At 37.3% G+C, this 25,904-nt stretch overlaps 1 long non-coding RNA gene across 1 annotated transcript; it reads left to right on the forward strand.

Moving 5' to 3' along the window:
• The first annotated feature begins 1,743 nt into the window (after positions 1-1,743).
• Positions 1,744-22,290, forward strand: LOC109145607. The gene is made up of 4 exons (XR_002047080.3): positions 1,744-1,919; positions 7,200-7,403; positions 21,369-21,524; positions 22,024-22,290. It is a non-coding gene; the product is annotated as an uncharacterized LOC109145607 (long non-coding RNA).
• Positions 22,291-25,904: the final 3,614 nt, after the last annotated feature.

Below are 25,904 nucleotides of genomic sequence, written 5' to 3' on the forward strand. Positions count from 1 at the left end.
TTCATTTCTTCTACCTTACTGATTGATCTTGCTCAAGCTGAATATGACCAAGAGAATGAGGCTTGTTTACAACTTTACTTGAAAATACCATGAAATATGTATTTTTGATTATTTTTCTTTATATTTTTGTTTTCAGATAACCACTACTGAACTCAAAGTGAGTGGTTTAAAAATTTGAAGTGACATATGGAAGGCAAAGATCCCCTGGAGGGCGCTGCCTCCAGAAGCAGTTCCAACACTGGACAGAAAGTGACGTTGCAAAATGGAATTGGGCTATTTGGTAGATCAGCAATTTCTCCTTGTCCTGGTTTTGAGACAAATTGGGAGGAATGTCCAAATCTGAACATCCTCTGATAGAAGGCAGGTTACAGCCATCCCTCCCCCATCAGGTTCAGGAAAAATTTTCCTCGGAGGAAAGGAAAAAAAACCTATTTATTTAACAGGCACAATGCACAATGGGAAAAGAATAATGCTAAATAATAAAACCTCTTGCTGTGGAGAGAACCTGGTAAATTCTCAGAGTCCTTACTTTGGCTGTGGTCTCTCTCTCTCCCCTCTTTGGGGCTGGGTCGGCCTGGGCCCCTTCAGGGCCTCAGTGGAAAACTCTCCCTGTGAGTTCTGGTGTTCTGAACAGTTCCAGAAGAGAAGAAGCCGAAGTCCCAGGTAAAAAAGTTTAACTCTCCGTCTCTCTCTGGAGAAAGCAGAGCCGAAAGCTGGCTGAAAAGCAGCAAAGGGTGCTTCCTTCGCTCCTGCCACTGCAGAAGCACTCAGAGGAGTAGTGTGACCTTGGAGCACAAACTGCTTTGAAAAGTTCATCGGTCTTTTCTTTCTTTCTCTCACACCCAGTTTTAAAGACACAGAAAGGCACAGGAATCACGCCTGGGCACAGAGCGGCGATAGGGGATACACATCATAAAGTCACCCCAAGACACCCTTGTAGGTGGGCCAGGCCAAATAGATACCTCTGCCCCTCTGCTTGACTGCTGACTTCAGGAATGGAGTTAGAGCCATACGTGATATCCCCACGTGACTGGTGTCTGGTGTTTTGCACTGGCTGACGTGTTTGTATCCAGTGCATTTTTTCCCACCCTCTTTGTTCAGTCTATGTCTGTTCTGGTTTAAAACTACTGCATTAATGAGACTAACATTAGTAATCACATTAAACTTATATTTAAAAATTGAATTTGCCTGGAATTATAAATACCTAGTTCTTTAGCCAAAGTACCAAAAATGTCATTTAAATGTTCTCTTTCATATGTAATTATGTGACTTTGAATTTACTTTTTAAGAAATACTCATCAGGAATATAAAATGTTCATCTTCAAAATCAACACAAAAAAAGATCTATTATTTCAATATTTCTTCTGTCTTTCAGCTATGCTTTCTGGTTATTTTTAAGGCTTAATCCATCATTTTGTGACCTTCAGCATGGGAAAGGTAAATGTAAATCTTTCCAATAGCAGAGAAACAATTGGAATGAAAATGAAGACTGTTTTGTTTTGATAAAAATGCTAAAAATTAAAACACAGAATTCAAGGTAAAGCTCTGCTCTTCAGAGGGATGTCTGCTGACTTTGTAGGAATTATTCATTTTATGTACTTATATATGAGGATAGGTAAACAAGATCACCTTAATTTTTTTAAACTGTGTCAAGGAAAAAGTTGTAAATCCATACAAAATTTTTGATTTATTGGTTTTATCTATATCCTTAACACAATGTTTGGGTTTTTTTCCAGTGCAAGCAGAAGCAGATTGCAGGGTGTGAGGAGGGAGAAGGAAAGACCCTCATTCATCTCAACAATCCACCCGATGTGTCTCAGCAAGATGAGACTCAATTTTGCTCTCTTCATCTTGTGCCTCCATAGTGCTTTTGGCAACTGTGTCACTTGCTGCATTTCTATCTCTCTCCACTTTGCAAGGTAAGAAAGGGCAGGTCACTTATGCTGTCTGTGACTCTGACTGGTGAAGCCAGTTTCATTAGCCCTGTCCTGTTGGGGATTAGGGGCGTGAAATTGAGGGCAGGAGACTGGGACGGCATGAGAGGTTTTAAGGGCTGATAATTTGTCATTGGGATCTCTCAAGCAACACAGGCTCTGTATTTCATTCCCACACATACTCTAATTGTTGTTGACATTTGAGATAGAAAACTTTGGAACATAAATAAGATGTTGCCTTTATAGCAAAGATGGTAAACAGATTTTCCCTTTCCGCCTGGCATTCAGAAAATGTGACATGGTTTTTTTAGCTATGATTTTTGGCAGGTTTTGTCTGGTTCTGAATCACTGAATGGCACAGTGAGGAGGCGCGCCTCTATGACTTCCATTGCGGTAAAACATGCACGTGGTTTTCAGACTAAAGCTCCTCTCATCTTTGGCGTGAGTGTGGTGCTGGTTTTTCTGCACTGACCTTGAGCAATCATCTTTGGGAAGGATGAGGTCTTCCCACACTCATGGTTTAGCCATTTGTGATGGTGAGTGCTATTTGAAAGCGATGAGGCACCAACATTGCCCCAGTTAGAAATAATTGGAGATAATTTACTTTCTCTACATATGCAAAAGGAGAGATTAAATGATTCTTCAGATAAAATCTACGACAGCATATTTTGGTTTTGACCCATCAGAAATGTTCCCTTCTGGCTTGGCTTTAGTGCTTGTAACTCTGGTTCCTTTGCCAGTCAGTACCTATGCTGGTCTCTAATGAAGGTGCAGAAAGAGTGTGATTATCATCTGTTTAGTCACAGCAGACTTATTTCACTGAAATACCTTCAGTTACAACCTTTCTACCGTTGTGCTCAGCTTTGTGTAGCACTCAGGGAATCAAACTGGGCCCTAATCATAAATTAGGAATTACTTTTTAATCCTATTATGCTTTCTTTTGTTCTTATCTCCACTTAATCCAATTAGCAGCAGTTAGTCCAAATAAGAAAACTGATAGGAAACTGGTGAAAGTGAGAAGCCTGTTCATGTTTGAGTGACATTAATATATAACAAGGGACGTGTTTCTCAGCAAGTTTGATCTATAAAATAAGTTCTCTTTGACTAACAGGAATAACTTAGTTTAGTTTCAGATGTGTGAAGATGCCCATGTCTCAGATGAAATTCCCTCAGAATAGTGTACTCGGCTAACACTGGATTCAGGCTGAGACTACATAATATACACTTTGTCTAACATAAGACCAAAGAAATTGCATCATAAAACTCTAAACATTGTTTTCACTGAGGTTTAAAGGTCTTTACTGCTTTTGTAACTAGGGAAAACAAGAAAATAGTTCATTCTGATATTCATTCACCCTTTTTTCCACAGAGGATACAATATGACCTTTGTGGAAATCCATGTCACAAGTAGTATTACAGAAGGCTTTCTAATACCTGTTCCCCAATTCTTAAGCTTTCTCATTTAACATATTAGTGTAACTGGGTAGAGAAAATTCAATATTTATATATTTCCCAAAGTAACTGATTAATGTAATAAGTCTACTTTGTTTCCTATAACTTATTTTTTACATAGCCCTAAAATGCCAATTGCCATAACAGCAAATGACACTTGAATTATCTATTTCTTTAATGATTTTCCTTTCTCTCTCTGGATATACACTACCTGTCTTCCTCTGAAGACTGTTTAGGTGGAAATGAGATGACATGGTGGTTTGTCTCAGGTGAAAATTAGATGATATCATGGTTCTCACTACTTATTTAAGAGCAAGAGTTAATCACTCTTATAGCATCTCTGAAAAAACAGTAGGAAATTTGTAAGTCCAAATTAGTTCTGTAGTAATAAAATTAACAGAGAAAAAGCAGTGAGAAGAGAGCTAGGCTCTTCACTGAGTAACTAGTAATCTGAAAGAGAAGGAAAACAAGAAATCAGCTAAGGGCCAAATAGAGATCTCAGAAAATGAAAATATACACAACTGTTGTAGCCTGATGGGGAAAAACCCCACCAACCCAAAATATTTAAAAACTTAAAAACCAAATCCATTTCCTCCTACACAGGTAGGTAAAGTTCTGCTTCTTCATATACTCCATATTATCCCCATTTATTGAAGCTAAATATCTTGTAATAGCAAAAGTTCTAGCTAAAATTTGTTTGAATAAAGCTGGTTTAGCTCTCATGGCATTATATTGGGTGTGCTCACAGAGGTATTGCTATTAGCTATTGGAGAAATAACTTTTCAAATTTTAAAATTTTCAAAAAATCTTCATTTTCCATACTGCTCTCCAGTATCAGCTCCTATATTCAAAAATTTTCAAACCATAAATAGAATTGGGATACCTTAACTAGACTTTTCTATATCTGAGATTTTTCAGAGGATGATCCATTTGATATTTTTAAACTTCCTAGTGTAGCAAAAACACTGACTGGCACAAGAGTTTTTGTATAGAACCGTTGCTTAGAATGGTTTTTAGATTTTTAGACTTTAGATAACAATTCAGTGATATTTAGAGATCACTCATGGGGCAGCAGGACTCCTCAGCTGCAAGTGGAAGGTACCAAACTTTGATAAATGCTTTCCATGGTTAGCCAGATGTATACAAATTTGTGCAGGTGGTTTTATTCAGGTTGAATACAAATTTTACTGAATAAAGGTGAGATTTACTTCACCCACATAAATCATAAGAATAAAGCTATGGATGAATGAAGGCTGGATGTCATGAAGTGCATGCCCTTGCCTCTACATCTGGTCCACCTCATAATAATGTCACAGACACTCCACATTGCAGGAAAAATAAGTGCAAAGCAGGAATCTTGAATGTTCTGGTGGGGGCTGTATGAGGCTTCAGCAACCCTCAGCAAGCATTGTCCTGTCTTCTCACACTTGACAAATCATCTGAAAAATACCTTTCATAATGACCAAGAGATGCAAGACTAACATCCTAATTCCCAACAACCTATTGAAGTATTATAGTTAGTGTGAAATGCTGCTTTGTACTTTCAGTTATCCTTACTACCAACATCATAAGACAACAGAAATCACAGAAAGAAAACCATTTGCTATCTCTCATGTATGTCCTGAAGAGGACATGGTTCCATTACTGACTGCTAATTCATTCTTTTGGATTCACCATTGTCTAAAGAGCTGACCCTTTTCTTTTTTTTTTTTTTTAATACATACTTATTTGGCACTAAAGAAGAATTTACTAAAATCTGATCCTTCTCTTGACTTTTTTACAGTGATGGTCTCAAATGAGGTATCAGAATCTTTTCTCTTTACTGTGTTTCCTATTACATAAACTACCATTATATGTTTTTTCTCCAGCAGCAGAATGTTTGGCGATCTTGTATGTTATTCTAAATCACTTTTAGCTGAGGTAATTCTCTGTGATTTTGATGAATTAAAGTACTTGTCAAATCTTATTTGCAAATCAAGAGCCTCTGACTTCTGAAGGGCCAAATGTTAGAGAAAGAAGCGGTAGAGCAATTCATGGGCAGGAGTGTTTGCATTACAGTTTGTAGTCACCTTGCCAAGGGAGTAGATAGAGATGAGTTTGGGTATCTTGTTTGGGTAACTTGTTAAAAGCAAGTTCATTTATGAATTCACCAATGGCAAACTGAGTTATTTAGCAAGATATTGCAATGCCAAAAATTTTTGATGCTTTACCATGGAATATTGGGCATATTTCATTTGACCTTAATGCTTCAGTAGTTGTTTTACTGCATGAGATAGTATATCAGTAAATAACACTGTCAAATAGTATGGCATAATAGTATGGCATTTTAAAAATTGAGTTTCTATGTGTTTCTGTATAAATATATATTTTCAAGAGGACCTTCTATGGTTCACCTTCATTATTTTCTCTTTGGCTCATGTCTTTTGAAGTAATAGCTCAGTTCCTGCAGGGCTACTTGTAAAAGACTGTCATTATTTAGAATGGATCATTTAATTAACCTACCACAGAGTCTGTAAGGAAAATTAATCAGTGTAGTTATAGTGCTTGTATGAGTCACAATTACTAGGCAAATAGGTTACTGCCCAATAGAGTTGCTGTAATCCAAATGTACCTAGGCTCAAAGAATTTAGGGACAAGCTTTGTTTACTCATAATTACACCTAATGCCATTTACTCTAGATAGGCTATAGCTTTTGTTGCTGTTAATTAATTTATGTAGTGGGTAAAATATTTTAATACCAGTATGTGACACTATCTGAGGGTAAACCTCCTGTCCTATGACTGGAAGGAATAATTAAAGAGAAAATATATCAATTAAAATGAGCTTTATTAAACTATGTTTATATGGCGAACACAGTAATGAAAACCTCCAAAGATCCGATCTGTATGCTTGACCTTGGGGCACTTACCTAATAGAACATCTTCTGTGACTCATACATTATGTTTCAATTGAATCATCAGGAAAACAAAGAATATTGATCCTTCATCTCATGATCTAAAACCAGATACCTCGAGGACAGATTCTAAAAAATATTTCATCTCATTTGATATGATAAAATCAGATTTCTTATCCTTCCATAAAGAAAAACTGATGTATAGTTGGACAAATAGAGAGGATGCTCCAGCAGCTAAAATGAATTGAGCTATAGCAGAGCAGACCTCAGTGTAGTTTCTGTATCAAGTGTAGTTAGAGAGATTTTGTAAAACAATTAAACTTTAGAGTGCTAATTTTGAATCAGCAAATAACAAAACCTCAAGGTGCAAAGCCCTCATAGAGGTCTACCAATGCATTCTTTTTCCAAAATACGTGAAATACTACTTTAATCTATCAGAATTTTTTCCAAATTAATTTGTTTTCCTGCACCAGCTCACAAGCCCTTGCTTCTGTTTCACCCCATGCCCTGTGTGCAGAGGTCCATGGGGGGAACTCCAGGGGTGCTTTCTCAGCAGGGCACAACCAGCAGACTTCAGGAACTGCACAAGTACACCTAGAGCTGGAGTGCCCACACTTCCAGCACACGGTGTGTGCAGATGGAAGGCTCCCAGAAAAGCTGGTAAAGGGTACTTGCAAGAGCCAAGGTTGGTCACATCACTATGTGAAGGTGTGTAACTGGAATAGTGTGGTATTATAGAAGTGGGTTTAAACATTTTTAGCAGTTTATTGATTTCAATAATGTTTTTGCATCTGCTATAGTGGTGTATCCTTTTCATACGTGATACTGATCCTTGGTGTGTAGTTCAGTGATTGCCAGTTAATTACCCCTCCTTAGAAAACTGATCCAATCCTCCTGAGTTTTACTGTTTTCCCCCACAGCAGACCTCTGCACTGGATTTATTTTCCATCAGCACATGGCTCCCATCACTGCCTCAACTATGTTCACTGGAACGGCAGCACACCATCCTTGCTTAGCCTTTTCCAGGACTGGAGACAAATTACCATCCAACTTGGAATAGGAGCAATATGTACAGACTAGTATGGGATACTACACATCTTACACTGCTGACAATTCCAGTGCAGGTAATTGGGGAATTAAAATTTCAAGCCTGAAGGGTTTAATGCGCTGGATTTATGAAGCTGTGTTTGACAACTGCTTTGTGTATTTGAATACCAGGGGGAAAAAAAGCCTAAATTAACAAGTTACTGTTCAATCTTCAGTACAAATTTCCTTCAGTTTGAATTCTGACATCAGCCTCTGGATATAGTGCATGTACTTATCCCATAACTGATAATGTTTGGTTTTGTATTTCACATATTTTCTTGTGAGAGTGTGAAGCCCCCAGGCTTTTAGTTAATAAAGGCTTGTATGCTGGAGTAAAAAATTACTTAACATGTTAAGTAACCTTCAGTCATCTAAATTTTGCATGCTCAGCAAAGAAAATTTGTCCCCATCCCTTGGATTCACATAACTCTGAACTGTGGTGAAAACAAATACATTTTTTGACAGTTCAAAATAGATTTTACAGAATTTAGGGCTAAGAAGCATCTTCAGAATGTTTCAATAATATCTGGTCTTTGCTTTTTGCAATTTTAATGATTTCTTATTTGCTGCTGTTTTTGGAATTTTGACTTGAGCCAAAGAAAAATCTTTGTGAGTTAGAATTTATTAGTGTCAGCACTAGCAAAATATTGGTAATTACAACTAGAGGTTAAAAATGAATAGAGCTGATTTCTCACTGAATGTTTCAGATCAGTCCAGTGGGCTCACCCTGATGTGTAAAATTCTGTGTAGCTTTTCTGACAGGCCTGCATAAACTTTAACTGATACCTTAGAAACACACACTAAATAGTCTTTCCTTTTCATTGCAGCATGTACATCATATAAATTGATAACATTCAAAACGGGTATCTAAAATACAGTGTTTTCAGGAAGCAATTCATTTTTATGCATAGACTGAAAGTCAAGAGATTTTGTGGTGATGTTTTCTAAAAGTACAGTTTTGTTAGCATTATATGAGGTATGCAATCTGAAAACTGAAGATTTATCAAAAAATAACAGTATACATAGGGGCAAAGTGATATATGGAACAGGAAGGGAAAAGCATGTACTTACAGAAAGTGAATAAATTGTACATTTTTTAGAATTTCATTGTTTTTTAGTTGTAATTGACTGAAAATGCTGTATATGACTAAGAGAAAATATCCGTTTTAATTTTAGCCCCTACATTATTTGTGGAGAAAACTGTTGCTTTCAGAATTTTACTATATTTGAGGACATCAAACCATTCACGTCCATAATATTTTTGGTTTCCTATATTGCTTTACATCTCACGGAATCCAAAAGTCCCTTATGTTTATTTATAATATTTACCCAATCAAAGGAATAGTTTACTATGGATTTAAAAAAAAAATTGTATTTCAAAAAGATTACCAGCTGATTTTACCTAAAGCAGCTGGACACCAAAAGGCATTACTAAATTTAAACAATAACTTTCAAGATTAATATTTTTAGTTTTTAATAATACATAATATACAATTTATTTTCCCTCACTCTGCTCTGCTATTTTGCTGTAATTGCAGTAATTTTTAAGTCTATCAATATGCTCTTTTCATTTTAGGGAGGCAAATCTTAATACATGACTTTTTTCCCATTGGAAGAGTATCCTGTTGGTGACAAACCCAATGTGCAACTGAGGCAAAACAAACCTCAAAAGCCTGTGGTAAAATATTCTCTGTTTAAGAGATTCAGTTATGAAATAGATTTAAAGAGAATAATATAAATTTCCATTTCTGCTAGAAAGAGATCAAAAGTGCAAGTAGCTCCTATTCAGAACCTACTTCTAATACATTGTTCATATATATTCCTGTTCCTTATAACAAATTCCGAAAACCAAGCAAAGTTTTAAACTTGGAAAATAAGAAATTCCTAGAAAAGCCTTAAATTTAAGGATTGAGGATTTTACAACAAAAGATGGTTTTAAATCTTGCCCTTTTTGTCCTGCTTTATAAACAGGCTTAAGAATTTCCTGGCTCATTTTCCCAACTTGTGAATCTCAGTTCTGTGCTTATTTGCAAGTACTTAACTGAATGGACTGAATGGGGAACTTTGTATTCAAAAAATATACTGTTGTTGATTCCCATATCAGAACTTGTTATTGAGCATAAACACCCCACAATATTTTTTGGTCTTATGATTTTTTTTATGTGGTGCACTGCTGGATGCCTAAAAGTAATTTTGATACGTGTTAAAATAGCTTTGTTTTATAAAACAAGATCTAAAGGAACAAACAGGCTGAACAAAATACCCTGACTGTTAAACTTCAGGTTTTCTGATGAAGTATTCCATACAATGGAATTTTGAACTTATCTTAGAATTCTCTGAATTCAAGTTAGAATTATCTAAACTAGAACTCTTATACCAGTTTTATATTGCATTTTCTTAGATTCCATATCTTACTGTTAGCTCATGTTGTACTTTGCTAGACTGAAAGATCTTCCTAAATAGGGATTTACAGAAGAGGTGTCCTTTTAACTTGAGGACAAACATGATTTTCAGAGTTCAGCTCATTGTTGAAGCATGCTTCTGAAAGCTCTTTAGTTTTCTTTTGCTCTTTCTAAAGTGCAGGCAGAGGAAATGGACACAGCAGTTGTCTCATCAGTACTGCACAGAGATGTCTCCTCACAGCATACTGTTTTGCTTGTATATCTGGAAAATGTTAGGGTCACAGGGTCATATCCAAAATTGATAGCAATTCTTTACAAGGCTATTCTTTTCTAAAATACCCTCTTTTTACATGACAAGACTTAGATGACTTTTCTGTCTTGCTTAAAGTTAACTGTGCACTCATTTCCCTACAGCATGGAATAGATGTAGCCGCACAATAAACCCCACCTTGTTATCCCACCTTAGCATCTTGGGCAGGCTTACTGCAATGACTGAGAGACCTGTGCCTTCAGAGCCATCAGAGAGAAATAGACTAATAAAAGTTTGGGGAAGGAATACCTCTAAGATGTGTTTTCTTGTTGTTTTCCTCTTCTATCTCATTGCTTTTTTTTTTTTTTTTTTATTTTTCATTAGATCCAATAGCTGAAAATAGATGGAATGGCATTGTGTTCTTAACATCACTATGGAAATAAAATAAATCTAGAAAATATTTTCTTCTGAAACAAAGCTAAGGGTATTAATTTTCCACTTAAATCACAAACCAGATTTTGTTTTGTATCTTCAACCAATTGCTTCAGGACTGAAATAGTCTTTCAGGCATAATCTACTTAAGGTTATAGTAGAAGATGTTGCAGTCTATAGCAAGAACTTAAAAAGCTTTTTGTATAGAAAAGCATAGGTAGTTTAGTGTTGAAAAAGAATGTGTATTCCTGAGTCAAGTATCAGGAAGAACCAGAAGTGGTTGAAGGAAAGACAAGCTTCATGGAAAGAAATGTATATATGATAACACAGGCTTTTGGTGTTCTGGAAAGACCATTCCTAAGGTGTCCCTGCTGAAATCAACCCTTGCAGGAGCAGAAAACCTAAAATTCCTCATGCAAGGTTAAACTGCATACAATTCACAAATAATTCAAATGCAGTTGCTAAGTTAGGATTTTTTATTACATGACCAGCTCTGAGGATGTGCTTCGAACCACAGTTCACAATGTTGAAAGTTTCCTGTGCTGTCAAATAGTATGGACAGACTAGCTGGATGTTACACTATCCCTGTAATTTTAACATTTTCCAACCAATTCAGAATCTGAAAAATTCACAGAGTAACTGACTGCTGTTATTTCACTTATATGTACATACTGATAGAGAGATAGGTAGGTACACTATTCTTTCCAAAAAGTTTTCTGGCAAAAAAATTTGCTCATGGTCTTCCCTCTTTTCCTTGGTCCTGTTCCTTCCTGGAAATCTGTAATTTTGCAACCAAAAATTTATACATTTTAAGATGCATAAACTGCAGCAGAGTGGTTAGATTGTACTGTCTCCTGTTTAACAAATTAAGTATTCATTCAGTCTGGTTATAGTCGTCTAGTTCATCCACTTAGTAAATAAAATTGCAGGGTCACAGAATGCCCATAAGAAAGAATACAAAATTAAAGTAGCAAATCTTTTATAAGATTTAGAATGCTTTATTTACTTGGAGAAAAACTGCTTAAATTTTCCACTTATGTATGGAATACTCACTATGGCTCATATTTGCTTAATTTGCTTACAGATTATGTTCTATTCCCAGGGAATTCAAAAGAAAGTCAACACAGAATTCTCTGGGCATCAGTCTCCAAATTATCTTTCACCTTAACTGTGGGTTAGCTGGAAGAAAATAATCTTCAGTAACATTTTCTCACTCAGGAATTAATTCAAGTTCAAGTACTCTGCATATCCCCAGTTATGAAAGCACCATTCTGATAATCTAATGTGACCCCTTAGCCTAGTCCAACACTTTCCTCATCTCACCAGTAGCAGGTGCCTGACCTGTGCATTATTTCAAGCACTTACCTAATGTGTGGCATAAGAGAAACTATTGGAATCTTCTGAATAAACCAAAATATACAGTTGCAAATTTGGTCTTTTCCATGAAAACTTAGTCCAAGGTCCAAAGAGTTTGGAGCATTCCACAAGCATAGGTTGTGTAGCATCGAGCTAGCTTAACATTGCAGGACTTAGCCATGAAAGATTTGTTGATCTAAATAATTTCCTGATCCAGTAGTTTGTATAGTGGAAATAAAAGTGTTCGAAAGATACTACTTGGGCTTTTGTTAGGGTGTTTTGTCAGTTTGGTGAGAAATGGCTAATTTTTGATGGCCTGCCAGAACATCATCCAAGATTCCACAATGTGGCTGTAAGGTCAAACGTGAAGGTAGAGTAAAAGAAGAAGGAAAAAAAAAAAAAAAATCCCTCAGCAGTGAGAATTGTCCAAATAAAACAAGATGATAGACGTCATAAATCAGACATCACTGTTGCCCTGAAGTCAGCAGCTGTCAAAAAAATTCTTCCTTAACCAGAAAAATGCTCTGCATTTATCAGCGCCCTCCATGTGTGGACCAAATGCATCTCAGAGAAAGGAACAACCAGAAGCCCAAGAGACTCCAAGCAGAAGCTGTGAGAAACAAGGCACAATTTTGCCCATGGGTTTTACCAAGAATAGTATTTTCATAGGCTCATATAATGACTTGGATTGGAAAAAACCTTAAGAAAATCTATTTTAAAGTTCTCCACTTAGAACTGGCTGCAATTTTCCTAATAAAAAAGGTTTTCTTTTTTTAAATACTAATTTGATCTGTTAATTTGTTACAAATGTCCTGAATCATCCTGTTAAATGGATTTTTTTGTGAATTTAGGAGCAGCAGAACTTTGTCAATATTTCAATAGCTATGTTAAATTTGTACTTTTCCTGCTGCCTGTAGCTAAGAATTAGCTGAACAAAATGACATTGAGAAGAATGAAACGTTTGATCTGAAATATAATGAAAGTGATTTAGCAAAATCAAGTCGATGTTTTTTGGCCAGCTGGGAATCACAAAGTGGTGCATAGGAACAGGAACTTTGTGGTGAAAAGTTTGGAGACATTATGTTAACTCTGCAAATCTCACCTTCCTTCTCTTGCAACTGCTCTATTGCAGTATACAGCCCATTTCTGCTCTCAAAAAGTGCTGCTTCCAGTCCCATGCTTCTTTTAATCTTTTCCTTCAGAGGTTTTAATGCATATGAGAGGGTGGCAAATTTAGTCTACTGCTTGCTGGCTGTCATCTGAATGAGCTTCACAGATCACTCCTTTTTTTTTTTTTTGCACCCGAAGAATGTGAGAAGATTCAAGTGACTACTGACATCCTTTCAATTCCCTCAGTCTCAACAGGGTTTTCTTTTGTTGCTTCTTAAGTTCAGCAAAGCAAGCAGAGAATGGGAAGCACACTGTGCACTTGAAGTCACAAGACATGGAAAAGAGGAGGGGAAAATTGTAGGAAGTACACTTCAGATACATCGGTACGATGCATGAGAGAGACATCCAAACATTAAAATTGTGTGTAACTGCTGAGCTACTGCTGCTCTGTTGTCTCTTTCTCCTCGTAGCAGTTATGTTCCTTTAATCCACGATGCCTTTGAAGCACTGACTGTCCTCCAGCTGACCACTCTACTATGTTATCTTCATTGAAGTCCTGAATAGAACTACAGCTCAAGTTTTTCAAGAGTACTGTGGAAGTGTAAGGAAGCTGCTAGTCCTAATTTAAATGCTAGGAGCAGGGCAGCTTGTAGTTCATGAATACAATCGGTTTTTCTACAAGAATACATCACAGTGAAAAGTGCGTTTTCCCCCTAGTTGCTTATGTTCTTTTGCTTATAATCTTGCTTTTTTTCAAATAGAAATTTTACTATTGGAAGTCAAAGCTAATATCCAGAATTTATAATTTGTTAAATTAAGGAGGATTGCTAAGATCACCTTTCTAATGTTATTGAAAGACAAGGACTCATATTTGCTGTAATCCCGCTGAGTTCTTTCTATTCATGTACATTTTCCTCTTAATGTTGAGTTCACTTTGAAAGCATATCTTTCCCAAATATAAAATAAGGCAACATCACTGAAATGTGCCATCAAGAAATTATGAGTAAATCTACACTAAAATATAATGTATCTCTGAATTCAAAGCCCTTGAGATATTTGGAAAGACTATTATTACCACCTTCAGTGTGTTTGGGCCAGGTTGTTTTTCAGTAACTGAAGGTAAACCTCTTTCTGACTTTTCCTTCTGCTTCATTGCAGTAACAAACAAAATCCTCTCCCTTACCACTTAGGAGCCTTCTATTATAGCAGGACGGAGCAGTCAGGCAGGATATGGTAACATCAATTACGAGTCTTTGAGTTCAGCAATCATGTATTTATTGTGCTCTAAGTATTTACAGAAGCTGTATCTGATTTATATAAACCTCCAAATGTACACTTTTTTATGACATTTTTCTGGTTGTAAATTCCATATTCCTCTGAGTGTGTTTTCATTTTTAATTTACTACATCCCCCAAAGGCTTTCCTTTAACTAGTTTGCTTGTCATAAATTCAGCAGTGATATTCTTTAAATAAACAGAAGCACAGAACATAATTTCCTGGTAACACTGTTTAGAAAATGGATCAGAATAAGGCCCCAAAGCTATTCTGATAATGAATTAATTATAAGATTCCAAGAAAAACATGGCATTGACATTTTACAAGTTTTGGCATGCAGCCTTGTATAATGCTGTGCACTTAATAAAGTTGTTTTGATGCTTATAGTACGAACAAAGACTTAAGTCTCTAAGAATCAAAAAGTATTTCAGCATAATGTAAATTTACAGCGTAATCTGCTGTAGCTAGTTTTCCATTTAACTTGTGGAAATCTATATTATGCAAACAGAACAAAAGAATGGCTGTTAAAATGCTGGGCCTATATTTCAGTATCTTGACTGGCCTTTCCTCTTGTGTATAAACTTTCAACAGCTTTTTCTTTAACAGTGAACATTTTTTGGTCTTTCATCATAGGAATGATCAGGAGAAAAACATAGAGTAGTAAATGTTTTTCCATCATACTATTTCAGTAACAGTTTGGGGTTTTTCTCCTTTACATTTATGCATTTTCAAGTAAACTATCTATAAATACCCATATACTTCTGTGTCTCCAGCTGAAAAATTTGCCGATACTTAAAACTCAAAATTCCTGTAAAACTGAGGTAGGATATACCTGTTTTACAGTTTGGGAATGAAACAAATATGCCCAAACCTGGTATGCTCATAGGAATGAAATTCACATTCCCATTAATAGAAATTAGATCTCTAATAAACCGTTCAATATTTCTCCTAAAGATATAAAGCTGCTGACAGGAAGAACAGAAAATGCAAATGAATTGCTGTGGGGTTTTGTATGCTTGCTTTCTCCTTTCTCTGAAGAAAGCAAGCTGGAGCAGTCATAGCTATTTTTGCCACTTTTGTTAGCATAGGAAGAATTTCTCAGTCTTTCTCAAATTGAAGGAACTGCACAAGTTCGTAAACATTACATTTTGCCTAATTTATTTAGCTCCTCTAAGAGCAGGAACAGGATCTACCAGGAAGGTGTCTGTGATATGCTGCAGTCAGTTATGTTAATTTGTTTAATCCTGGCTTTATTTTCTGTGCTGGATTTGGTGCTCCACAGCCTAAAAATCTTGACCATACGTGGACTGTCAGAGAAATCCTAGCCTTGCTGAAGTCTTTGTGACATTAATTGCTCGAGTGTGACTGTGTAACACCTGTCTAATCCTTACTCATATTCAGCATCATAAGAAAAGGGGCTTTATAGTAGCTCAGTATTCTGGTGTTTCTGCATTTAGCCCTGGCCAAGGAAGTGCCATAGACTGTGAATAATAAAAATTAACTTTCTAAATTGTTTAATAATTTCATAAAATGCAAATGGTGTTATGACAAGGGTTTTAATTAGTTCTTGTTTTAATTTGGCTGCTTTATCCAGCTCTGTTATTACTTAGCCTTGGAAATCACCTTAATTCTGGTGAAACTATTTTTTATTCATAATGCTTCCCATAGAAAAGGCTACATTATGTATGCAGTTGGTATACAAACTATCTGGATGGATAAAGGAATAGATTACAGAATCACAGAATGAGAAAATCAGCTAGGTTGGAAAAGACCTCAGAGATCATCAAGGCCAACGTATGGCCTAACACCACCTTGTTCAGCTAAACCATGGCACTGAGTGCCACATCCAGTCTTAAACACTTCCAGGGGTGGCAACTTCACCACCTCCCTGGGCAACACATTTCAATGCCCCATCACTGTTTCTGTGAAGAAATTCTTGCTAATGGCCAGCCTAAACTTCCCCTGGTGCAGCTTAAGGCTGTGTCCTCTTGTCCTCTTGCTGTTTGCCTGGGAGGAGACACCGACCTCCACCTGGCTACACCCTCTTTTCCGGGATTTATAGAGAGTGATAAGGTCTCCCCTGAGCCTTTTTTCCAGGCTAAACACCCCCAGCTCCCTCAACCTCTCCTCACAGGATTTCTGTTCCAGACCCCTCACCAGCCTTGCTGCCCTTCTCTGGACACCCTCCAGCATCCCAACATTCTTCCTAAACTGGGAGGCCCAGAACTGGACACAGCACCCAAGGTGCAGCCTCACCAGTGCCAAGTACATGGAAAGAATGACTTCCCTGGTCCTGCTGGCCACACTATTCCTAATGCCTGATTATGGTACACTGCACAGAAATTAATAATTGTATTTTCTTTTCCCTCTTGGATGCTGGATAACTCGGGCTTAAGTCAGAGCAGGAGAATCTCACATAGACCAAGGATGCAGACATTTTTGCCTTCTTGGAAATGCCCTGTTTGTAGAGATATCTCAGAGCTCGCTGTGAATTTCTAGAGTCCTTTTAACCTATGGTATCTGTAGTGTAGCTTGGCAGGAATTGAGTATTTGTCTTCAAAATCTAAATCAGTAATACTGTGCTAATTGCAGGTTTTTCTGATGAACTGTTAGGCACAATGTTTCATTAGCATGCTATTGCTTTTCTGATGATGCTGTAAATAAGAACTAAACAGAGCATGCACTCTGAGAAAATTCTCTGAGCAGCAGTCCATCCTCCAGTAAGTAAATACAAAAGAATGAGACTTTTTTCACTTATGGTAGGATTGAATTAGTCTCAAATATCAGTGTGAACAATTCATTATTACAACTCGACCCCTGTCAAGCTCTCCTTACTTAACAACTTCTGATTTCTTCCTATTATTTTCAAAATCTTCTTATACATTTCCATACTTTTCAGTATTTAATGTTGCCCACTCCTGTTTATCGTTAAGAATCTCAGAAGGAATGCTGTTTCCTAATGGCCTCAAGGAACAGACAAGTTTTGTTCTCCCATTTATTTTATCAGTCTCAATATTTACTTTTTCAGCATGGTTAAAAACACATACATGCACACATACATTCTACCTCTTTGTATGTCTTGGGTTTTCTGATGGCCTTCCTTTTCCATTCCACATGGTTATTTGATGCATATTGGCTTTGTCCTAGAAAAAAATGGGAGTTCTTTTGGTTAAAAGACCAGATTGGTATAACTCTGAGCAAGCCACTGCAAAAACAGCTTTGGTTTGCTGAGATACTTGTAAGCAAATAGCACTTTATACTTCACTTTTGCTGGATGTAAACTAGAGTAATGCTGTTACTAGAATTAAAAAAAATATATAGCTAAACATTTTCTTTTTAAGAAAATTAGTATTATTAAGAAGGTATCAATATGTTTCTATTCATTAAAAACAATGTTCTCTTGCACTCCTGCCACAGAGGTATTCATTCCAGCAAAAGAATAAAAAAGAAAAACCTCTAGGTGTTTGGGCAATACATCTATTTCTCAGTCAAGGCTCTCAGTGTATTCCATTTACACAAGAGAAAACCCTTCAATTATATGATCCTTAATTTACCCAGGAAATTTCATAAGGAAAATGATTAATTACTTTAAGCAATCAGTTTTACAGTTAATCACAGTTCTTTATTTAAACTGAGAAAGCAAAAGGGGGTCTTATTAATAAAATATAAAGAAAAAAACGAAGAACAGCTTTTAGTTTAGTAAATATGAAGTTGGCATTGAAATATTTCTTCAAATAGACAAATCTTGTTAAGATTATATCTCTTCATATTAACTATTAATGTATGGAATACATGAACTTGGAATATAGGCTTTAGCACAAAGTACAAGCAAAGTTTCTGTTAAAGTGGCCCACTGCTACAAATTTCTGCATATTTTTATTCCATCAAATCGACCCTAACAACCAGAAACACACTGCACGTGAAAATAGAAAACCAGAACTGAGATGTGGTTAGGCATCCTTGACTTGTATTCAGTGACCCACTGGTCTTTTTATACTGCCCAAAACAGAAGCGGGAAAGACTTAAGCTTCCTAGGAGAACCATGACCTTCAAGTGGGAGATGTGATCTGCATCCACTGAAGCACGGAGCATTTTCTGTAGCTCTCAAACCAGTACCTTTGTCAGAGTTTGTATACTGGAGCAGGCTAACACAAGGAGGCAGAGGAAAGCCATAATTTTGCTGCCTTTTGCTCAGGTCACTCAAGAACTTGGTGTTACAAACACAACCATAGTAATTTCATTGTGAAAACCCAAAGGCATTCATGGTGTTGGGTAGCAAACAGGTATTCTGTTTCAGAAGTCTTATACAGTACTTAAGTGCCTAATTCTCCTTGAGGCCTAGCCTGAATAAAGTTTGAGTGAAGTATTTGAGTGAAGAAAATGAGAAAGAAATTTTGAAGGCCTCACATTCTGACCATCAAATTCTCATTCTGGCCATGATTTTATCTGAAGTGCCTGAGTAGTTCATGCCATACAGGCTATGTTTGCCATTATTACTACTGATGGGCCAGAGACCTGTGTGGCTGGACACAGAACAAAACAGTGTACCCCTCAGCACCAAAATTAAAATTTTATAATTATTAGTTCTTACTGGAAGAGAGGTATCAGGAGCACTGGCTCTTTTCTGAAAGCTTGATAGCTGTTTACGTTGAGTAATATGCAGGATAAAACATAGTTTCAGTTGTATGTAGAAGTGCTGCACAGGGGAAAATTTGAAGAAATGTTCTTTAAATGTAGATTAGGGAAAATAGCATTCTTGGTTACCCAGATTGTGTTTATGCATCTTGGATTGAACACACAGGGCACTTGTTTTAGGAGATAACAGAAAGGAATGTTCCTATTTACAGTGGTAGATACTGTTGCGTCTCTGCTGCAGTGGTGTCCTGCTTGTTAAGCATTCTGAATGTCTTGTTAAAGAAGTTAAGTGTCAGCTGAGAGGCTTCTCATCTGTGGCATGGGCATTTGTCCTCCTGTAGCTCTGACAGACATATAATGTTTTGCCATTAATTAAAATTTTCATCTACAGTTCAGTTGTGTCAACTGATGGGATTTCTTTCAGGCACTGTGGACTCCAAGGATTTTTTCTTTCAGTAAGAATTGATTATCCCTCTAGCTTTTCCTAGGAGATATTCACATCTAAAACCTTTCTTACCAGAATGGATATCTCCTCTAAGGAATACTTTTCTGGTTTTATATTGACTCAGCCCCTGAGGCTAACACATCTATTTGGAACTACAGCTTGAGTAGGTTTGCAGGCTCAATTTAAACATCAGATATAAGCGATGGATTATGATAATGAAGAGTGGCAAAAGAATAAAAAACCAAAAATCTGAAAGCTATTAAACTTCTTGCACTAATGATTGCCTTAGTACCTAAAAGAAAAGGAAAACTTCCTTAGCAGCAAAACCTCAGCTGTAGCTGACATATAATAGTTTCTGAAAGTTTTATTCTGTTTTGCAGTTGTAGTTTGCAAAGGTAACAGGGACAGTAACAGACAGACTAGTAGGGGGACAGTAGGTGATCACATTGATCATGTTCTGCTGTGAAAACAGAGACATGAGAAGATCACATATCTGAAAAGGGAATAATCAATAAAGGTTTTTCTTAGGATGTTGTGGCAGCTGGCTAAGTGTTGTGAAATGTGGGCAAGCACAGAAGAATGAACTAGGGATGCATTGGTAATTGGAACTGTTGATAAGGAACTGTCATTAAGGTCCAGAGTACAATCTGATATCAGAGGAAATTATTACTATAACTTGTCACACTTCATTAACAAGAAGATGCTGAGCCAGAGTGGACATGAGGGTGGACATGTTTGCTTGCAGTCTAAAACGAAAGAAGAAAAAAAGTAGTGTTACATAAAGAAAATGGAGGTAACAGGGTGGTGTTGCTGCATAAGAAACAAACATGTTTTTATCTACACAGAAGAAAGGGGGAAAATTCCAATGTACAAAAAAGCATAAATCAACAAAGTTGTTCTTTGTCAGTCAAAATACAGGGGAAAAGGCACTTTAAAGTGTTAAATTATATATGAGGAATTGTATGAGACTACAGCAGCATGCCAGACTACAAAATGCCAAGATTGAAATCATGATGCTTTAACCTCCATTTGACTTCGTCGGACCTATGATAGTTTACACAGTCTGAAGTCTGACATTTTACATGGTGTTCTGAAATCTACCCAGAATTTCAAGCAGTCTTACAGGAACACAACATTCACCACTCTTATTCCCATACCCCACACGCGTTTCACAGACCTGTAAAACTTCATGCTAACTGAAGATTTGCCACTACCCCACACATCTCTGATGCCTTTTGCATCACCTCTGCACCATATATATTTTACAGAATTGTGACTAGAGGGATCCAAGAATAGGAATAATTAAAAATTTTCTCATAGGAGAAGACAAAAGTACAGAACATATTTAAAAACATTGATTTCTATGAAAAATGAGAAGATTATACAGTACATTGCTAGGTAAATAAAAACACAAATAAAAAGTCATGATTCTTTGTTAGCAAGGAATTAATTAGCAAATTTTAAGATTATAGTAATCAAAGCACATAGCTCTCAGATTCATCAAATCTATGTGAAGTTATTTTATGTCATAAGAACAGAATAGTAACTGTCCATAAAAATTTCTAATAAAACAAGTAATTGTGATCTAGTTAATAAGACACCTCCTCTTATTTAATGTTTCTTGGCAATTAAATCCGTAAGTTCCAGAAAGATTCTTATTATTTATGCTACAAAATAAGGGGTTTCAGGTTTTATTTTGCCTTCTCGTGAACATATTTTTAATCTAGTTGTAACTGGGTTAAACATTATTTATACGAGTGTGTGCAATCTAAATACCAAATACAGATGTAATTGAATGTATAGTATGAAGGTGTGCACTTAATTTATATATTTTTTCCTTCCAAGCAATAATTGTATCAAGAAACAATCATGATTTTGAAAATTAACTTTGCACAAAGGTGTGATTTTGTGAAGAATGTGATCTTAATTGGACAAATTTAAATCCTTTGATCTGGTAAAATGCCTGTAAGCAGTATGTTACTTCATCAAAACCTAAGTTCAGTTAAGCATCTCTTTTGCTTCAGTAGCTTTGATGAGACTTGAGATTCATGTGGTAATGGGAATCAGCTTGTCCATGCTATGCTTTTCAAACTTGCAGGAAACAGACTCTCTGAAGTGATGGAAGCATATTTGGGTTCCTAACAGGTCCACAATTGCAATCAAGTACGAAACCCCAAACTGACAGAATCATAATGGTTTTCTCCTTGGCTTTGGCTGAACAGATGTGAAGTCTACCTTATTGTTTGTTGAAGAGGTATTTCTGAATTATTTAATATTTTTGAGTGTTTTTACACTGGGAAGGCAGAGTTTAGTCATTGTTAATTCTGTTCAGTGTCTGTAAGTTATCTACACCCATGTCATGGGTCAGGTATGTTATAAAACTTGTCCAATCAGCAGGGGTGGAATTCTTAGCATTAACATTACATTCTAAGAAAATGCTACATCAATTTCAGACTACAAAGGTATAAAGAATATGATGCAATCCTATTTCTTCTATCTAAGTAAATTTTGTCAAGTGGTTGAAATCACAGGCAGTACTGTTTGATAGAAATATCTTAAAAGACATTTTATGTAGTGTTTTATGCCTTAAAATGGATGATAAGGGATTTTAATTAGTCACACCAACTTGGATTAAGGCAGGAATCTACAAGGGTGCTCTAGGTATGTGCATCCAAAGGAAAAGTAGTGAAAATTTAATTATAGCTTTTCTAGAGGACAGGTTGCTGATTTTATTTATTTATTAATTTATTTAGGTTTAAGAACTCCACACCAAGGAGCACCCATCCAGTACTCTGAGGCCCCACGACAGATACTTGAAACAGAATATAGGTGATTAACATGATTAACTAATATTACATCAGCAGCACTAGAGATTTAGGAATTACCTTGTTTGACTTTTAAAGTTTCTTAATAAAAATATCTGTTGTAACAAAATTTCTATCACTGGTCATTGACCTTATTCACCTTTCTACTGCTTATACTTAAATTGCTATTTTCAAGTAAGGAAAACAACATTTCAAGCGTGGAAACTATTGCCATTGTTCTCCATTAGGCTGTGGATGCTATTCACTGTGTGAGATGTAAAGGGCATAATTATACAATTTATATTCTTTCTGGGCCCATATTAGCAGGTGATTTGAGGTAAAACATGGATGAGTCTCCCATAACCAGATGGGATGTCGCAAACAAGATAGCTAAAAAGTGCCTGTGGTTATCTTGAAATGAATTTATATTAGACTTGTGTCCAATATACTACATTACATGGTGAAGACACTCAGGGCAAATAGAAAATGATGGGTTTTTTATTCTCCATAGCCTTTGTTCAAGTGTTCTTAGTAATGTTATTTGTCGCAGTGACCGCTGCTGTCCACTGCCCAGGCTAGCTCCAGCGGTGTGCAGCAGGAGTGGGGAACAGCCGGAGGCGCAGAGCTTAAAAGCTGCTCCTCTGAAGCTTCAGCTCTACCCAGGGGAGTGAGGGCTCCAGACACTGTAGCAGCCAGCAGCCCCCAACGAAGGGAGAAAGAAAAAGCAGCGAGGGGCTTGCCACTGGATACAACCCAAGACTTACTGAAGGGAATCCGTGATGAACAAGCAATAGTTGCAGGGTGACCATACCTTATAAAGGGTGGTTGAATAGGGGGAGTAACTCGACCAGGGACTAATCGGAGGATTAGGAGGGAGGGACGCTGGAGGGAAGGACTCACATCTGGTCCAATGGTCTTGGTGGGTGGAGGGAGAGTGGTCACATGCCCCAATGGGGCGTCCAGGTTTAGGGGATTTCCAAGAGGGGAGGTATCCGAGGGTACAGGGTCTCGGGGGATTGATGGGGACCATATAAGGGTAACTAGGGAGGGCTTGGGTGACAGACACAGAACAATCCAGAAGTCCGGAAGGGGTTTGGGCGATTGGCAGGCAAGGAGCCAGGACAAAGGGAGGGGATAACCATATTGGGAGCACTGGGGGAGCGGCTTGAATCTGGGGCAAACCAACTGGGAATGGAAGTGGGGGAGATAGGGATGAACCATTGGGGTACAAAGAACATACAAAAATACAATAAAACATTGCAGCACTACAGTTATTTATATTTATTTTTTTGATTTATAAAAATGAACTTTTGAGAGTGATATTTCAAACTGCTTATAACCTGTTCTTTCCTAACAGAGTTAGTTCACATTTTAAAAGTACAGGACCATGTCTGATGGGGTCTTTTAGCTCTGAGTCCTTTTCGTTGTCCCTATGTTCAGTCAGACTCTATTGTTCATAATTCATGTCGTATTGGCTACAGCTATAATTACCTAGTTGATCATATTTACAATTTCCCAAGATCCAAGTCAGCTGCTCATACTTCTGTTCTCAATTTCCTTTCCGTAGTGCTAATGGGGCTGTTTATTGTCTTAGGATCTTTTTTCTTGTGTGACTGAACCATGATCAAGCCAAACAGTTGGTTTAAAGCCATGGAGATCAGGGAATTATTTTGACCACTGTTTATCTATAGCAACTGTTTGTAATTTTAAACTTCCTTGCTTTAAAAACTTTACTATGTAAACCATGTTTTTACATGATGAAAAGACATGGATAATTTTTCCATGTATGCCTGAGTTTAATTTTACACATCAGACTTGATGTTTATTCAAAGTTGTCATGGTTTAGCAAAGTTTGGGTTTTTAGTTAAAGAGGGCTCCATCAGCCACGGAAGTGATTCTTTGCAAAGAGGTGCTTACAGCTTCCTCTAGACCCAATAGAACTAATCAACTGGCTAGTTTGAATATTGGCAACTTTTTTAAGCCACTTAAGAAGCTTGACATGCCTCTGTGATTCACATCACATTTCAGAACGGAAGCCTGGGAAAGCTCTCTTGCTTCCAGCTTTTGGACAGGTAACTGGGGGGGCCTGCGGTGCAGCCCAGCGGGGCCAGGCCGGGCCCTGCTCAGTGCAGCCCGGCTGGGTCGGCCGTGGCATGGCTTGGCTGAGATCTCAGCCTCTTCTGCTCGCTGGACACCCAGTGCAGCCCCCTCAGTGTGGGCCGGGCCGGCCAGGAGACAGCCACCCCCAGAGCCATGCGGCCCTGTTCCACTCATGGCCCTGCTCCATGCAGGCGGCCCCACGGCTCGTTCAACCCCTCCCAGTGTGGCTGCTGAAATAAAATGCTACACCAAAACGAGCTCCAGCCACCACCCAGCAGAAATTACATGACCAACAGCAAAAGGCGAATTGAAGCTGCAAGGCCCAGATGAGATTAACTCTCTTAGTGCTGTAAGAGTCTCCAGAACAGATGAAGCCTGAAGACACCAATACTCTCCCAAGTCAGAGGAAAAGGAAAGGTAAAGGCACGTGAAAAACACACCATAAAGACACCAAAGTCAGTGAAGAAGGAAGAGCTGAAACCCCGAGAGGAGAAAGAGGAGATGCTTCAAGCCTGGGAGCTGAAATTCTGTTGTAAAGCTATGGTGATGGACTATGATACATCAGAGTACCCATTGTAATTTCATGAAAGCATGGGGAGTGGAGCGTTCAAACTGCAATTGTGAGCAAAAGTACTTGTGCTGAAATAAGCAAATGTTGAAGTAGCTGTGATTTGATGAGAAGCTTGAACAGAGAGAGATGAAAGTGATGAGGACCCTTACTCCCAGGGAAGGAGGAGGGCCTCTGTTCCTAGAGATGAAGATGCTCCCAGAGATAGGTGAAGAGAACTTTTGTTTCTGAACAGCTCAACCTTAAAATGGTACCCCAGTAGCTCAAGACTGGACCCTCAAAAGCAGTTGTGGGGAAAGCTGTAAGTCGGGGGAAGGGACTCCCACATGTGAGCAGAGAACCAACCCGGGCGGCTGTCTTGCTGTGACACTGAAGCCATGAGAGAACTGTTTCTTGTGGAGATGTCTCCATAGCGTGAGCAAGAGAGACTCCTCTCCCTAAGTGAATTGAAAAAGAGATTATTATAGAGGTGGTAAACTGACTGAAAATCTCAAGGGTTGTCTTTTTTACATTGTCAGTGGGAGAAGGGAGAAAAGTGGCGGGAAGAGACGTGTTCTGAAGGTGTGGTCTGATTTTTTTCTTTTAGGTCTGCTAATAAACTTCTTTATATTCTTCTAAATTTTGTGCCTGCTTTGCTTTCTCCTAATTCTTATCTCATAGAAGGAAAATAAGTGAATAATGGATATTTTGAACCAATTTTATTTTATCCCTTCCTTTTTACTTAATTACAGATGTTCTAACTGCACATGGGACAAAGTGTGATTGTTTAGCTTCACAAAGCTACTCCAAAGGAGTAAATTAGATGCTTACCAAATACAGTATTGAAGTAAACTGAACATGAAATATATTAAAAATGTCAACATTTTCTACCTGAAATTGAAAGATGTGAATTAAAATCAGGTTAGATGTATGTGTATTAAACTACTATACTAAGTAAATTTATTTTTAAAAAGCTTTGAAATTATTTTGTATGCCTACATTATCCTGGTAAAATTAAAATAATTTAGACAGCTCTCCCTTAACAGTTCCAACAATATCAGAGCATAAGAGCTTCTTTCTGAAGGTGATAATATTTTTTATCACAAAAGAGCTACACTCTCTCCATTTGGTGGCTTATATGAGAGATCTAAGTGTCTTCATGCTGTCCACACTATTTCATCTT

The sequence above is a fragment of the Corvus cornix genome, chromosome 4 (genome assembly GCF_000738735.6).
Source record: "Corvus cornix cornix isolate S_Up_H32 chromosome 4, ASM73873v5, whole genome shotgun sequence".
Lineage (NCBI taxonomy): Eukaryota > Metazoa > Chordata > Aves > Passeriformes > Corvidae > Corvus > Corvus cornix.